This window comes from Schistocerca americana, chromosome 10, assembly GCF_021461395.2.
Source record: "Schistocerca americana isolate TAMUIC-IGC-003095 chromosome 10, iqSchAmer2.1, whole genome shotgun sequence".
Taxonomy (NCBI): Eukaryota; Metazoa; Arthropoda; class Insecta; order Orthoptera; family Acrididae; genus Schistocerca; species Schistocerca americana.
This window is the reverse complement of record NC_060128.1, coordinates 104,443,227-104,456,779: the sequence shown is the minus strand read 5'-3', so window position 1 is coordinate 104,456,779 and position 13,553 is coordinate 104,443,227. Positions and strand designations below refer to the sequence as shown.

General features: G+C 41.2%; 1 non-coding gene across 1 annotated transcript; it reads left to right on the top strand.

Moving 5' to 3' along the window:
- Positions 1–4,335: 4,335 nt before the first annotated feature.
- On the top strand, positions 4,336–4,409 carry Trnas-gcu. The gene has a single exon. It is a non-coding gene; the product is annotated as a tRNA-Ser (tRNA).
- The last annotated feature ends 9,144 nt before the right edge of the window (positions 4,410–13,553 follow it).

Below are 13,553 nucleotides of genomic sequence, written 5' to 3'. Positions count from 1 at the left end.
TACATATCTACTGATGGTGTGTATGTGTACGAAGTTACATTAACGTCCAACTATGTCTTCCAGTTGATTTACTTTTCTTGTCAGATGGTGTAGTTTGCTGTCAATACACTATACAGTTTATTTTCTATAATTGTATTTTGGTAAGGCATATCTTAACTTATTGCACATCCTCTAAAATCCTTTATCTGGATGGACTCTAAGGAACATGATGAATGAATGAAACAGGACTCATCGGTCTTTGAGCCTAGATAATCAGATGATATAAAGAGGTACAAAGAGGAAAGGACTGTTAATAAATGTCTGTATTTTGTTTCAAATTTATTGCACCAGAATGCAGAATTCCACTCTGAATTCTCAATCAGAAACTCCTTCTCCCTTAGGCATCTCATCTCCCTTTCACCTCTCTCTCTCTCTCTCTCTCTCTCTCTCTCTCTCTCTCTCTCTCTCCTCCCCCCCCCCCCTCTCTCTCTCCCTGTCCCTCATTCTCTCTCTCTCATTCCTCCCAATCGGGCACCTGTGCAACTTGTTCCTCCTTTCCAGCCTTCCCCAACCTTTCCCTATTTCCTCCCAGACAAAGGAATTAACAGCTCTGAAAGCTAGGTTGATAGTTTTCTACTACTTTTATAATGTGTCTACCTACAGACCTTAGAATTTCCTCTGCTGAAGTACCATAAGTACTGGTCAGGCATTCTGTCTCCTTGTAATATTACAGTAATTTTTTCTCAAGCAAATTTTCTGTGGATAGCAACACAAATGTCAACCACTTATGAGAAATTAAGTTCTCAAGGGAGAATTCATTCATTCACACACTGTGTTTTGTAAATCTCATCATTTGTTCAGTGCTTATGCTATTATCTGACTGCTGGCCCTATTTTGTTTTGTTGTAGTTTCTAAGTGATGATCCAGTATAGCAATGTGGTCTTGTGTAGAAAGTAAACTCTTAATAACACAGGTATCTGAATTAATGTTCAGCTCACAAATGATCTTGATTATTGAAACACTATTCATTTGCATTTTGTTTAAAAATCAACAACTCATTCCCATTTGTATTTTGTATACCTTGAGGAATTGCTGATACCTTGTGGAATTACTGCTGTACCTGAAATAAAAAAATAAAAATAAAAAAAAAAAATAAACCAATGGGCTTCCTTGGCACTTCTAAAGAGTTCCTACCAATTATTGTATTAAAATATGTAAAGGTACAAATAAGAATGAAAAACTCTAATTTATAGCAATGGCTTAAATCCTACTTAGCAAATAAAAGCAAAGAGTTAGTATCTCTTTAAATGGGGCAAATTATTACTGTAACCAAAAAAAAATATGTCAGAGTGTTCCAAGAGATTCCATACTAGGCCCAGTCCTATTCCTCTTCTATGTCAATGACCTGCCATTAAATATCAGTTCCCCGTCAGTTCTGTTCACAAATGAACTAATGTCTTAGTTGAAAATCAGGATTCGGAAAAAATTCCCAAATCTGTCATCAGTACCTTAGAAACTTGGTTTCAGCTAGATGGGTTGAATCTAAACATAACTAACACACATAATGATGCAGTTCAAAACCAAACAATAGAAATGTGAGCAAATTAAGACTGTTCACAACAATCAAGATTGTAGAATAAGCTGACTCAGTCAGTTTCTTAGGTTTAAATCTGGATAAAAATTTGAGCTGCCAGGCACGTGTTGAGCATCTAGCAAATAAACTGGGAAGCTTTGCATTTGCAATACAAATATTATCAACTGCAACTGACATGAACACATGAAAAGTAGTATATACAAGCTACTTTGAATTCATTATATAAATAAATTACAATAAATTAAAAGCACACAGGCTAATGCAGATGAACTCAAGTCCACATAAAAGAAAGCTATGTGACGTACTGCCACTAAAATTTTATTACTTGGTAGATGAACTCGTGCTGGTCAAACCGAAAATTTGAGCTGGATACAATGTGTTACATATCCCAAGAAATATCATTATAGTGTTATATTATTTATTTTAATACTATTATTTATTAGTGTAAAAATCATAGAAACAGTATTATAAATTTTTGATGTACCTCCTATATGCAAACCAAATGGATTGCAAATGTACATCATTAGATGAATAAATCACAATTTACGAATCTGTTGTACTGCACGCCACACCTAATATAAGGGCTGATCATCTAGCTGCTGAACCATGAAGCATTGAAGCAGTTACTAAAAATATATGTCAGCCATTAGCTACATGGAGAAATAAGTAAGTTAATATTTAATGAAAATGGACAAAGCAAATGTTTCAGTTATGGTAAGTATGCCAGTAGAAGAGTGGTACTTTTTTTTTATTTGCCCTTCAGAATGGTGCTATAGAAGGTGTTTCATATTCTATGAAACTGCATGCATCATGCCTTTGCCTGTAATACACAATCGAAACATGAAACAGTGAACACTTTTAAGGATACAATGTAAAAGTGACGTGATTGAGAAGAGAAGTAAAGATGATGAGTGAAACTGCACAGCTGTGCATGTGGAAAGACCTTGTGCTGAAAGCAGAAATGCAGAACCCATGGCTATGGTTTTTGCCTTGCTGGAAGAGTGGTCTGTTGTTTCAAGTAACTTACCAAATTTCAGTGAAGTCAACTGGTGCGGGAGACTGAATTGTTCTGGTGGAGAATTCTGAAACATGTGGATGGAGCATAACATATACAGTTACATAAAACCATTTTAAGATGAACATAAGGCTGGATTTATTCAGTACAGTGAACTACAATACAGAATAAGAAGCACAGAAAGGGAAACACATTTGGAAAGAAATTAGAACTTTACTTAGTCTCAGTCTTTGGTTTAAAACAATACTTAGAAATTAATTATTAAAATTGGGCCACTTCCCAACAAGAGCATCGTTACTATATAAATTGCATTTGCAGACAAAATATCTGCAGTGTAAATACAAGGGCATGCTGAAAAGTAATGCCACTGATTTTTCTAAATTCTTGTCTCACTGTTGGTTACATGTCATGCATGTTATTGGGTGACTTTCCCACTTCACGTATGGAAGTTGCAACCTTCTGCTGCTAGAAGTCTGTATATTTTACCGTGTAGCATAGCAATGTGTGACAAATAATGTGCTGTAATAGACTTTCTAACTGCAGAAAACGATCCTCCAATTGAAATCCATAGAAAAATGAAAGCGGTTAGAATGATCATTATATCGACATCAGTTATGAGCGACATTGCTCATAATAAAGGAAATGGTGGTGCGAACCTCAACATGTATGACAGAGCTGAGAGGGAATGACTGCATACTGTAACTGACAAGACTCATCAAAATCGGATTGATGAACTCATCAAAGTAAATTATGGACACAGCTCTCAGGTAAGTGTGCCATACCACAAGAATCTGTACAGGCCATCATTGCAGAACTGCCATACAGGAAAACTGTGTGTACTGGAGGTGCCTCAAAAGCTCACTCCTGATACGAAACACAGAATATTGGACATCTCTCAGTAATGTGTTTTGCATTTGAGTACAAGTGTGATACGTTCCTTACAAGGGAACCTCCCCATCGCACCCCCCCTCAGATTAAGTTATAAGCTGGCACAGTGGATAGACCTTGAAAAACTGAACACAGATCAATCGAGAAAACAGGAAGAAGTTGTGTGGAACTACGAAAAAAATAAGCAAATTTACAAACTGAGTAATCCATGCCCAAGACAGGTAACATCAAGGAGAGTGAGAGCTCAGGAGTGCTGTGGTCCTGTGGTTAGCGTGTGCAGCTGCGGAACGAGAGGTCCTCTCACTTTACACGATAGAATCCCTTATCCCAGTCTAGCTGCAGAACTGCAGTTGCAGCACAGCGAATTCAGCCAGTACAGTGTGGCCATTGTGAGTGTGGGCGCATATGTCTTTGCACTCTAGCTCAAAAAAGATTTGTCCGAAAGCTAGCAAAGTTCTGTCTTATCCGCATACCTTTTGATGATTACTATTTTGCAATTTATGTGGTGTCTGTTCTTTCGGACATGTCTGAAAGAACAGACACCATTTTGATCTTGCATTCACTATAAATTGAGGCACAAAGGAATTAAACACATTAGCTGTCAGTGAGCACTGATTTATATCGATGGGGAAAGTCGAAAATTTTTGCCGGACTGGGATTTCAACCCAGGTCTCCTGCTTATAAGGCAGATGTGCTGACCACTGTGCCATCCTGACACAGTGATCACCACAACCACACAGAGTACGCTAGCCACATATATAATTAATGTGATCCCTTCAGTAGTGAATAGTATAAGTTGAGGATTTGGATCTGACAGGAGGTGTGCCAGGGTAATCTGTGTGGTTGTGATTATCACTGTGTCTGGATGGCACAGTGGTCAGTGCGTCTGCCTGCTATAGCAGGAGGTCCAGGTTCGAATCCTAGTCTGGCACAAATTTTCAGCTTGCTCCATTAATATGAATCAATGCCCACTGGGAGCTAATACCTTTAATTCCTTTGTGTCTATTATTCAGTCAGTTAATACCTTCACACGCAAATTATTTACATTCTGCCAGGACTTTTCAGTACTGTATTTATATGAAGAGACTTTGAAACGTAATTTACCCATTATTATGGCAGGTCAAGTAATTTTTATTGAACACTGGAACTGCACTTCAAAGTGACACAGGTGCATGACACTATTTCCAACATAGTCACCAATTATCTGTAAACAACGCTCAGGAAATTCTACCAGTCGTTCAATTCCTCGATGATAGAAATCTGCTCCACAGTCACAGAGCCTTCGAGAACTGCCATGCGAATTTCCTCATCATTGTAAAATCTTTTTCTCCTTTATGTTCTTTCAGCTTGCCAAAAAAGATTGCCCAAACATTGTCATCTATGGTCAATGTCAGTAGCCTTCCTTCCTGGTTGCAATCACCCACATCTGTGCAAACTCGGTGAAACTGTTGATCACATTTCACTACAGCTCGATGCAACATTGCATGTGGTCCACCTGCCACCAGAATTTCATGGTGTTTTGTCCACAAGAATCATACTGTCCCACATACTTCAGCTTTGGTGTGTGCTTCCATTTGCTGTGGCAGTTCACTTCCAGACTTTGATGCACTTCTTATCTGTGACAGAGCAGAACTGTGTCTGCAGGAAATCCTGAATGATGTTAGTGTGGGACGATATGTATGACTTCTGAAGGCACTACACAACCATACTACAGGTACATTATAGTGTTACTCTATTTTACTGTCAAAACAGACACAGATATATCTTTACACAACTTCACCCACACTCTATTTACTCCACGTCTTCCTCCACATATCTTGCTTCGACAGTATACTGATTTCTTTAAGCCAACTGAAACACAGGAAAACTAGCAGTGGAAACTCAGGCTTGGGGAGTGGTTTGTTTGGATCTGATTCTCAGAGCTTGCTGACGAAGTGCCCAGAGACAATGGTCATGTGTGCATGAGTTGTGTCTGAGTGATTGTGTGAACGTGTATGTTCTCTTGTTTTCTGACAAAGGCTATGGCCAAAAATTTAGTTGTGAAAGTGTGATTGTCTTTTCTATGTGCCTGTGTGTGGCTCAGCGATCATCTTTATGTTGAGTTACTACCTATCCTCATTGATTCTCAGAGTATTTGCGCAAAGTGTCTGTTATGTGGGTGATCACTGCAGTCTAATTTCATCAACGGGCCAAGGTTGCAGACCATTTCTGTGGGTGCCGATCTGAAACCCATAGTTTCCCACTAATGTGCAGGCTGGGTCTGTCTGTGTGGGGCGTAATTTGGTGGATTTTCTCGGTTTATCCATGGACCCAGGAGGCCCATGGGCGACGGATTACAGGAATTGCAACTGTCTCACTGCAAGTACATTGTACAGTGTAGCATTTTATAGACTTTTATGTATTCTAGGAAAGATTAAGGAAAGGCAAACCTATGTTTCTAGCATTTGTAGACTTAGAGAAAGCTTTTGACAATGTTGACTGGAATACTCTCTTCCAAATTCTAAAGGTGGCAAGCGTAAAATACAGGGAGCGAAAGGCTATTTACAATTTGTACAGAAACCAGATGGCAGTTATAAGAGTCGAGGGGCATGAAAGCAAAGCAGTGGTTGGAAAGGGAGTGAGACAGGGTTGTAGCCTCTCCCCAATGTTATTTAATCTGTATATTGAGCAAGCAGTGAAGGAAACAAAAGAAAAATTCGGAGTAGGTATTAAAATCCATGGAGAAGAAATAAAAACTTTGAGGTTCGCCAATGACATTGTAATTCTGTCAGGGACAGCAAAGGACTTGGAGGAGCAGTAGAACGGAATGGACAGTGTCTTGAAACGAGGATATAAGATGAACATCAACAAAAGCAAACAAGGGTAATGGAATGTAGTCAAATTAAGTCGGGCGATGCTGAGGGAATTAGATTAGGAAATGAGACACTTAAAGTAGTAAAGGAGTTTTGCTATTTGGGGAGCAAAATAACTGATGATGGTTGGAGTAGAGAGGATATAAAATGTAGACTGGCAATGGGAAGGAAAGCATTTCTGAAGAAGAGAAATTTGTTAACATCGAGTATAGATTTAAGTGTCAGGAAGTCGTTTCTGAAAGTATTTGTATGGGGAGTAGCCATGTATGGAAGTGAAACATGGATGATAAATAGTTTGGACAGGAAGAGAATAGAAGCTTTCGAAATGTGGTGCTACAGAAGAATGCTGAAGATTAGATGAGTAGATCACATAACTAATGAGGAGGTATTGAATAGAATTGGGGAGAAGTGGAGTTCGTGGCACAACTTGACGAGAAGAAGGAACCAGTTGGTAGGACATGTTCTGAGGCATCAAGGGATCACAAATTTAGCATTGGAGGGCAGCGCGGAGGGTAAAAATCGTAGAGGGAGACCAAGAGATGAATACACTAAGCAGATTCAGAAAGATGGAGGTTGCAGTAGGTACTGGGAGATGAAGAAGCTTGCACAGGATAGAGTAGCATGGAGAGCTGCATCAAACCAGTCTCAGGACTGAAGACCACAACAACAGTGAGAACCATTCAGCTCCACAAATTAGGCATAGGTATAGATTTAGGGATCTCTGACCACTCTGCATTATTCTTTGAACTACCAAAAATTAACAACAAAATTTCAAGTAAAAAAAAAAAAAAAAGCCATATGAAAAGGAAATTTGATAAAAAAAATTCAGTTACATTTAGAAATAAGTTAAGAGATACTGAATGGCCTTACAACAGCTGTATTTTGCCAAATAGTAACTTTAAGAATTTTTTAAGTAGCTTTCCTGAAAGATTTAATAAACTTTTCCACTTAGAACCATGAGTAACAAAACAACTAATAAACTTAAATGGATAACTCAGGGTATAAAAATTTATAGTGCCAGTAAGAGGAAACTCCACAATGAACATAAATACAATAAAAAGAGACATTTTACTGAGTATGTTCATCATTATAAAACTATATTTAAAAAAGTTATGAAAGTAGTCAGAAAAATGGCAGACAATAAGTTCACTGTACAACATAAAAATCCCAGCTCAAATATCAGAGTGTTTAAATGATTGATTCATAAATGTTGCAAAGTCATATGTTGATGTAGCAGAGTATCAGAGTAAAGTAAATCCTTTAGCACTCCACCAAGAAGCTGAGTATCTTACAGATTTTAAAAAAGTCACAATAAAGGATGTGGAAAATGTTACATTGTCCTTAAAAAATAAACACTCTGCTAAGCGGGATTGGATACCCACTAAAGTGACTGAAACAATGTGTGACATAATAGCACCTCCCCTAACTAAAATATTCCACCAATCTTTTAAACAGAGATGCTTTCCTGATGTTTTGAAGCATGCAGAAGTCAGACTTCTGTTCAAGGATAGGTGAAGGAAAGACATGGAAAACTATCACACTATTTTTATTCTTCCAGGCCTGCCAAAAGTTCTAGAGAAAGTAGCTGCAAACCAGATCAAAAATTTTATTGTAAAAAATGATAATATTATAAGTAACCAATCTGGATCTCAAACAAGAAAAAATACTCTGGATTCAGTGAATAACTTTATTGCAAGACATACAGATCATTGGATCAGCAGAGCAAAGTTGCAGATGATACTTCTATTTTAATTGAAGATGACGATGCTGAAAAAATTCAGAGATATATCATAAGCAGACTGGATACCTTAGAAAACTGGTTTCAGTTAAATGGGCTGAAACTGAACATTGTAAAAGCCCATACAGCATATTTCAAAACCAAACATTCGAAATGTGTGGAACTTAAAATACAACATAACAGTCAACTTATGTAAGACGCTGACATGGTCAAACTCCTAGGACTAAATGTGGACAAGAACTTAAGCTTGAACATACATATTGACTTCCTATCACATAAACTATGCAGTTTTGCATTTGCAATGCAAATAAAATACTAGCCAATTCCATTGACTTGAGCACGTGAAAAATTGTTATCATAGTTATTTTGAATCTATTATTAGATGTATAATTTTCTTGGGCAGTTCAAGCAGTGTATATTGAATACTGAAACTGTGAAAGAAAATTGTCAGATACATGTGTACTGCACAACAGAGTGTTGGCACCCATTATTTCAGAAACTACAAATCTAAACTGTTCACTCAATGTACATTTATGAAATTATAATCTTCCTTCACAGCAGACAAAAATTATTTTAACCACACATATAACAAGAGAAATAAAAATTATTTTATGTTACCCACACACCAGTTGAAATAATGTTCACAGACTCCACTGTGTATGGGGATGACAATGTATAACAGGTTAATGGGCAAAACATTTTAATATGCAGCCAGATTTTATTGTGTGTATATATAACAAAATTCTATTATTATTATTATTATGCTTTCTGTTAACATCAGCTGTTCTATGTTTATGGTGAAATTTTACCACAATTTTGACATGTCTCCTGTTCCTGAATCAAATGATTTTGTAGTAACTTCAAGTTGAACAAATATATTTCAAGGAAGATGCAATACATGTAAGTTACAGATCAAGTAAACAGAGTAAGACGTGTGTACACTTTAACAGCCAAATTATAACTGAATCCAAGTCTAGCAGCCGATGGCTGGCTAGCCGCTTAGGTGGCGCTGCTGCTGCTGCTGCATGGCTGGCAGACAGCGCCGCATGTAGAGGACGTGTGTAACTGCGCAGCGGCACTTTGAAAGATCGGCGAGTCACAACAGTTTTCCCCCCTTTGAATTTTTTGCACAGGACTTTATGGAGGTGGCCTGTAGATTGCTAACGTCCATAGGTGTCATTTGACTGGCCATAAAGTCTCGAGGAAGAGGCTTCCCGTACGGACGGAAGTGTCCCCAATAATAATGGGTCGAGATGACAGGAGACATGGGGGTCGAATCTGCTGGGGTCCCGTGCACCAATCTGCCCGCTGCGGCAAGTCCAGTTGTTATAACAGGAGACATGGGCAACGTGTCCGTGTCCGTAGGAGGAGGAGGCGAGTAGAGTTGCTCCGACAGATGATGGTCATCTGGTTCCTGCATGGGCACGTCTCCTGGTGGTGTCAGTTCTTGTGCTGGCATTGATATGATGGTGAGAGGACTACATTGTGAGTAATGAGAGATTCCAGTATCCCGAGCATCAGGTAGAGCCGAAGGCGGTGTAGTGGCATCCGGAACAGGCGTTGCCGGCACACTAGGCTGAAGCTGGTCCAAATGATGCACTGCAACACCCGTGTCCATCTGGATTTCATACAGGCGTCAGCCACGGTGTCATAAGATGCAGCCAGGACTCCATTTTGGCCGCCTGCCGTATCCCCGTACCCAGACGAGGTCGTCGTCGGTGAACCGGCCAAGCGAAGGCACCCAGGGCCGTGAGGTGGAAGACCGCAGAAGACGAAGTAGCGTGCTGGGCTGTCGGCCATGTAAGAGCTCAGCCGGGCTCTGGTCGCCCATGAGGGTGAAACGATAAGAAGCCAGAAATTGGAGAAGCGCATCATCAGCAGCAGAAGAAGAAGTCAGGAGTTTCCTCATCTAAGCCTTAAAATGTGCGGACCAGTCGTTCAACCTCACCGTTTGACTGTGGATGGAACGGAGGGGCCGTGACATGCATGACGCCATGGCGGGCACAAAAATCCGCAAAATCGGAAGAGGCAATTTGCAGACCATTATCAGTAACAAGAGTAGAGGGAAGGCCTTCCAAAGCTAGAGCATTGGTGGTTGCCGCGGTGGTAGGCGACATGCAGCGGACAATGAAAGGAAAGTTAGAGTAGGCGTCAATAACAAGAAGCCAATAAGTACCTAAAAAAGGTCCCGTGAAGTCAGCATGAATATGCTCCCAGGGCTTCTCAGGCGAAGGCCACGGAGACAAAGATGACTTCCGGGCAGCGGCCTGTGACGCACAAGGGCCGCAGGCAGCGACCATGTGTGCGATTTGAGAGTCGATGCCGGGCCAGTACACATGACGGCGCACCAGAGATTTTGTGAGAGAGATACCCCAGTGCCCTTGGTAAAGGAGGCGCAAGACCGAAGCACGCAAAGACGCAGGTACCACAACACACGGCGAAGCATTGTCGGTGGAAAGGACAATAACACCATCATTAGCCGTGAGGCGGTAACGCAAAGTGTAGTAGTTCTGCAACGGATCAGAAGTCTTAGCGGACGGCCGATCTGGCCAACCCTTCTGAATATAGCGTAAAACCCGGGAGAGGGTAGGGTCAGAACCCGTAGCAGCCACCAACCGGTCCCCGGTGATGGGGAACCAGTCCACAACCCGCTGCTCGGCAACATCCAGGTGGAAACACAAAAGTTCGTCCCTATTGAATGCCAGATCAGGATCCATGGGAAGGCGAGACGGTGCATCAGCATTCGCATGTTGGGCCGTCAGCCGGAAATGAATCTCATAATTGAAATGAGACAAGTAAAGAGCCCAACGCTGGAGGCGGTGTGCAGCCTTGTCGGGAAGTGATGTTGATGGATGAAACAAGGAAACATGTGGTTTTTGATCCATAACAAGATGAAATTTGGATCCATAGAGAAAAACACCAAACTTATGAAGAGCATAAATAATGGCCAAAGCTTCTTTTTCAATTTGAGAATACTTTTGTTGGGCATCCGTGAGCGTTTTGGAGGCATAAGCAATGGGTTGTTCAGAACCGTCAGAAAAACGGTGCGCAAGGACTGCACCGCCCCCGTATTGAGAGGCGTCCATGGCAAGAACAAGATGTTGGCCAGGTCGATAAGTAGCTAGGCATGGGGCCTGTTTCAGCATAGTCTTCAATTTATGGAAAGCCGCATCACATGACACGGACCAGTGAAAAGGCACATTTTTATGCAACAGGCAATGCAACGGCTGAGTCACTGAAGCAGCAGACGGTAAAAACTTGTGACAGTATGCTATTTTCCCTGAGAAGGCCTGCAGTTCCTTAACAGATGTAGGGCACAGAAAGGCATCAATCGCAGCAACAGTTTGCTGAAGCAGACGAATACCATCCAGAGAGAGATGAAACCCCAAGCACGTGATAGATGCCTGAAAAAATTTGATTTCTGAAGATTACATTTAAGACCAGCAGTCTGTAAGACAAGAAAAAGTGTGTGGAGATTTTGAAGATGTTCGTCAGTGGTGGAGCCAGTGACAACAATGTCATCCTGGTAATTTATACACCCAGGGACAGTGAGCAATAATTGTTCCAAGAATCGCTGAAAGAGAGCAGGGGCGCTTGCAACCCCGAATAGCAATCGTTGGTATTGATAGAGGCCTAAAAGCGTGTTAAGGACCAGGAACTGCCAGGAAGCAATGTTGAGAGGAAGTTGATGATAAGCTTCTGACAGGTCAAGTTTAGAAAAATACTGGCCTCCAGTAAGTTTAGTGAACAATTCTTCAGGTCGAGGCATAGGGTAAGTGTCAATAAGGCATTTAGCATTTGCAGTGGGTTTGAAATCGCCAAATATCACCATTTGCCTTAGCAACAACAATGACAGGAGAGGACCAGTCACTGAAAGTGAGAGGAAGCAAGACCACTGAAGCAGTGAGACAATCCAGCTCCCGTTTGACCTGATCACGAAGGGCCACAGGAATGGGCCGAGACTGAAAAAACTTAGGCCGAGCAGTGGGTTTGAGCGTGATATGAGCTTCAAAGTCGTTTGCACGGCCTAACCCAGGAGAAAAAAGGGACAAAAATGTCGTCGACATGGAATCCAATTGAGCATAAGGAATAGCATCAGAGACGAGATTGACAGAGTCATCTGTGGAGAACCCAAAAATGCGAAAGGCATCGAAACCAAAAAGATGCTCTGCGTTACTATGGTCGACCACAAATATGGGAACAGTGCGAACGACAGATTTGTAAGATACCTCAGCATCAAATTGTCCCAAGAGAGAAATCTTCTGTTTATTGTAAGTCTGTAATTGCCTAGTGACAGGTGACAGGATTGGAGAACCCAACTGAAAGTACGTCTGAGAATCGATGATAGTGGCAGCAGAACCAGTATCCACCTGCATGCGAACATCTCGACCAGGTATTTGGACAGTGAGGAATAACTTCCCTGAAAGGGAAGAAGGACAATTGACAGACAACACAGAATCAGAATCAGCGTCATGTTCATGAACAGCATGTATGCGGTCGGATTTACAAACGGATGACACATGACCCTTTTTTTTGCATTTGTGACACACGGCCCAACGTTGTGGACAATCTTCTCGTGAATGTTTTGTAAAACACTGTGGACATGAAGGAAGTTGCTGTGGGTTTTGCTGCAGTTTCTTAGAGGTTCGTTTACGGTTATGCTGAGGCTGCGCTTGGGAGCGTACTGTGGCCACGTCGGCTGGTGGGGACACGCCACATGCTTCGTCAACATCGCATAGAGGTCGTATTTCCCCGACGTTGCCCCATGCCTCTATTTGCGCTCCAGCAGTGCAAGAAATTTCAAAAGACTGAGCGATGGATAGGACTTCGTCTAGAGTCGGATTTGCCAACTGAAGGGCATGTTGCCGAACTTCTTTGTCGGGCGCCGATCGGATAATAGGATCCTGTACCATGGAATCGGCGTAGGATTCTTTGTGAACTTCAGTAACAAATTGACACTTTCTACTGAGGTCGTGAAGTTCAGCAGCCCAAGTGTGATAGGATTGATTCGGTTGTTTTTGACAACGATAAAAGGCAACACGAGAGGGTACCACATGCGTTTGCTTTTGAAAATAGACGGACAGAAGTGAGCACATTTCAGCAAAGGACAAAGACGCAGGATCTTTCAAAGGAGCCAATTGCAACAACAACCGATACATTTGAGGTGAAATCCATGAAAGGAATAGAGACTTACAGTTTGTTCGTCCGCGACATGAGATACCAAGAAGTGCTGACGAAGACATTTTTCGTAATCAGACCAGTCTTCTGCCGTCTCGTCATAAGGAAGGGAAACTGGGTAGAGACAACAACGAGAGACACCCCGCATTTGACGCCACGACGAAATTACGAATCGCATTTGTGAGAAGTGTTTGCTGTCCTATGAGACCTTGTAATAGTTGCTCTAAAGTAGCCATGGAAACATGTGTGTCAACGATGGAAAAGAAAAATCACTATCTCATCACCATTTGTAGTAACTTCAAGTTGAAC